Below are 4,536 nucleotides of genomic sequence, written 5' to 3' on the forward strand. Positions count from 1 at the left end.
TTTCCTCATGCAAAAGGAATGYACTCAGGTGTTCAAATGCTCCCCTCCAGAGGAAAACAGGGCTTGTTGTCCAGTGTCAAAGTATATTTGCAATGGACAGTCCACCTGAACTCACTTAGGCTGTGCCTGCTTTGACAGGTGCAGGGAGATGATATACATTCACTCCCCTCATGCCTACCCCAGTGGCTGAGGCACACAGGACACAGCTCTGGAAGAGGTGACACCGCTGGGCATGAGCCAGCACAGCTCTGGCTTTAGCCCAAATGTGCTTGTCTAACACGGGCACAGTCACTGCCCCACACGGGACTCCAACAAAGACGGTCAGATCTCTGAATTCATCCAAATTATGGTAGTCATATGCTGCCCTACACTGGCCATCTCATTCAAATTAATGAACCATACTAACATATTTATCTAAAACCAATAGTCAGTCTTATGCTGCCAGTGGTGTCCTGAGCAACGTGAGAAAAGAAGGTCAAAAGGAGTCCCATAGAAGTGTGTACAAAGGGTGTCTTATTTCTTAAACGTCATGACTTTACCTATTGTAGTGGTTAAACTCACACGCCCCATGCCAGGAGAAACAAAACTGGGTCAAAACCTCCCCAGAGATGTGTCTCCAAAGATCGGAGATACATTCTTTTGTTCCCTGTTGCAGTGTAGGAAACCTGGCTGATGTGCCTGACGCACCAGCTCAGCCAAGCACACACAAGAGGAGTCTGGTGTGCCTAAGCTTTCCCAAGCCAGACTGCTCATTTCAGAGCTGACCTTCGGGGTACAGTTACTCTCCTGCTTTAAAGTTACTAGAAATGCCAAAATTCACTTCAGGTGTGTTCACAGATCTTTTCACAAGGTTCTGTATTTAACAGACAAAGAGTTCTCTGAAAAGTTCACTTTAGTTTTCTTCCATGTAGCCAGGCAGGCCTGGAAGGGCAGTTTATAGCTACAACTCCTCTGTTACTTGAAGGCCATTTGAAACTAATTTTGAAATTTCCATGGCTGTTAGTGCCACCACACGTTCCCTGCTAAAGCTGCAGGAGCATCTCACTAATGTTTATAACCTCTGYTCTGACCAGCACATGGCTCAGCCTGAAGGAATAAACACCAATAGTTCAGTGAAGGAGAGCTGCATGCCAAGACCAGCTCCAACTGGACTCTGCTGCTGACTGAAGGAATGAAATTCCTGTCCCAGGGTCCTCAGCTACAGAARAAGAGATCTGCCCACACTGGGCTGACGTAATACTTACAGAACAAAGCAAACCCTTGTCATACTCTAAACTGACTATAACACTCATGGATAAGATGTGAATCATAGTGGAAATGAGTAAAGCATTTCTAAATWGTTACAAACACTGAGCAATAGAAAGCAAGGTAAGAAAGGTCATGCCTCAAAGAGATGATGCTACAGAGACAAGGGCTTTTCAAGGTAATGTAGCTACAGAGGAAAACAAAGGGAAGAAGTGGACAAGGGAAAAAAGTATTAAAATTCAACTAAGAGAAGAAAAAAACCAATAGGAGAAATTCTAAAGAAATTCTCTTTTAGAGGGAGAAATTACAAATTGAAAAAAAAAAAAAAAAAAAAAAAAAAATACATCACAATCAAAAATTAAAAAACAAACAGCAAAAAAAAAAAAAAACCTGACCCAGCACAAATAAAAATAACAGAAATAAAAAAAAAAAAAAAACCTGACCCAGCACAAATAAAAATAACAGAAATAAAATGCTCCCCAAACATTTGCAAATGGTTTTCCCACCATACTCTTGGTTCTTCCTGTTAACACTTTGTGTTCATTCCTAATTTACAGTTAAAATCACAAGATGTGGTTAATCACATATAGGTAAATATAGATATCCTCCTTGCTAAAAAGCCCAAGAAAAACACAATGTAAGTTTTAGAATAGGATTGGTATCTGCTTTTTCCATTAGTCTCACAAATTTGAAGACTAAATGAATATGATTTCAATAAATTTTATTCTCTTTTCCCGAAACAATCATCCATTATATTCCTGATATATTTTGTCACACACTACCCTTATAACTTGAAAACACTTGATAAAAGAACACATAGCATTTAAATAATCACTGTGTGATTAATTTTAATTTTGTGGTTGTTCTCCTTTATGATTGACAAAGTTAGCACTTCCATGGCCCCTCCTCTCTGTTCGTATTCTGATTGGACTAATGACTTTGACATGACATAGATTTTGTTGACCTACTTTCTACTTTAGGTAGTAATTCACCTCTTCCTCTGACAATTAAGATTTATATTGGAAAATTACTAAACTCTACACTATATTGAATACAAGTCAAAACAATTTTCTATTCAGTTTGCAGCCCCCAGAGGAAATTGCTAGCATGTGCATATTGCACCCTCCATAAATGAGTGCATGAATTATACATCAATGCTATACATCTCAATTCTTTTTAGATTATGAGTTGTTTATTGAGTGCATTAAGATTATACAGAATTTAGCATGCAAAGTCACACAAAGCCTGTCTTGCTGAGTGCACAATAAAGGTACTAGATCACATCTTCAGAGAATAACACTAGACYGTTTACAAAAATAGAAACAATGGAAAGCTTCAAAAAGCAAAATACAATTTCACCTRTCTATCAGAAAAGCTCCAAGGCTCCACTGACAGACCATCAATAGAAAACAGCAAACATAAGTGTATCATCACAGGCCTTAAGTGTATGAGTGACTATCTAGTCCAGTGTACTAAAACATCTATAGGTCACATCTTTTCCTGGAAAAAGTTAGCAGTAAATGTGGGTTCTCCAACTGCATGTTTTTTCTGATCATGAGTCRAAGCTAGCATAAACCTTCAAGGTTACAGAGGCTACAGTTTTATGATCCTGAAATCAAAGATTTCAAGCAAGAGAGAATCCACCTTTCTGAAGAACTAATACAAATGATCACAGTTTTCTTGGCATAACATGAAAAGATCTATTTTCAGAATGTAAACAGCTATATTCCAAGAAGCAAATTTCAAGGACTTTGGAAAGAGCAAAAACATCAAAAAAAGGAATCCATGTTAGTGATGCTGGGCAAATGAGTAAGAGGATTATGAAGAGCTTTACCAAGTACATGCAYGAAAGTGTAGTAGGTTGAGGATTGGGGCAGAAATTAACTGATTCAAAAATGACTACATTCTTTTGATATTGAATGGTCTGGAAATCCAAGTATGTGGTMAGAGAAGATGAGACATAAATGTAAGTAGACAAATTCAAGTAAAGGCAGACATGAGGACATTTAGATGAAGTGCTGGGAAAAGAGCAAAAGAGCATTCGACCACTTTCTCTGTACTTGAGGAGRGCAGCCACTGAAAGGAGCAATCAGAAACTATATCCCCCTCAAAAAATGGATCTGAAAATTTATGTCAGGTGCAAAAAGACAGTTTCAATCTATGATTCCTTAAAGTCTAATTTTAGTGTTCATAAGAAAAGCTACCCCTAATTTACCAGCACCATTAAATTTATATACTGAACACTAGAAGACATTTTTCAAGATCAGAAATTATTATAAGAGGAAAGGCAAATCTTGAAAGAATTACAACTGGTTTGAACTAAATGAATAGTTATAATGTTGTTTTTTTTTTAATTAGAACAATTGCCATTCCGAAATTACAGTTTCATTCCCAGTCAGAATGATACATCTAACATGGAATAAATCCAAACAATTTTAAATCAGATTTTTCTGTTTGCCCCACAACAATATCCATTACTCACACAAGTCTGGTAAGTATCTCTCATTCAAATGAAAGAAGGAATAATTAAATAGTCCCATGTGTGATGACACCTGAAACAGAAACTTCTGCCTAAGGTTAAGTAAGTATGGTAAGCAGTTAAGCCAGTTCAGTCAAAAGGCTTCTTGATTTCTCAGCTGATTGCCAGGTGATGGGTAGAGGCATAGATGTTTCTAGCTTTGCATTATTAGAGGCTGAGGAAAACTGAAACACTTAAAGCAACCCAGCAGACAGCACAAAGTGTGTTCATTGGGAGCAAATGTAGGGCTTAGTGTTGTACAGAGCCAGCTGCAGTCATACTTGGCTACCATAAGTTAAAACGTTGYTTGTGGAAGTCTATTTGTATACTGTATTAGAGGAATTGAGCTAACAGAGTTGCAACAAATAATTACCAAAGATTACCAAAATCTGATATTGATAGAAGGAAGCCAGAAGAGCTTCCAAATACTGGCAAATCATTTGTGCCAAAGGACAAGAAATTATTATGAGGCCATTTTCCAGAAAAAAATATCCATGTGAAAAGGCATAAAACCAAGATAAAAAGGCATAAAACCAAGAAACAGAACCTCGCAGTCTTCATCTGAATTGGCTTCCTAGGTCACAAGGYGGTCATGAAAATGCACAGTAATGGGGGAAAAGATGTATCCACATACACATATTTATACATATGTATGTATGTATAGAACCCTTACTTCTGCCTTGGACCAAGCCTTTGAAAACAGACAATTTGCATTAACAGGAGGCCTGGCTATGCAACACCATCCAGATTTCTATGTCTTTTTTTTTTTTTTT

The sequence above is a fragment of the Malurus melanocephalus genome, unplaced genomic scaffold (genome assembly GCF_030028575.1).
Source record: "Malurus melanocephalus ecotype Western Australia unplaced genomic scaffold, MMel_1.1 scaffold_27, whole genome shotgun sequence".
NCBI classification, from domain to species: domain Eukaryota; kingdom Metazoa; phylum Chordata; class Aves; order Passeriformes; family Maluridae; genus Malurus; species Malurus melanocephalus.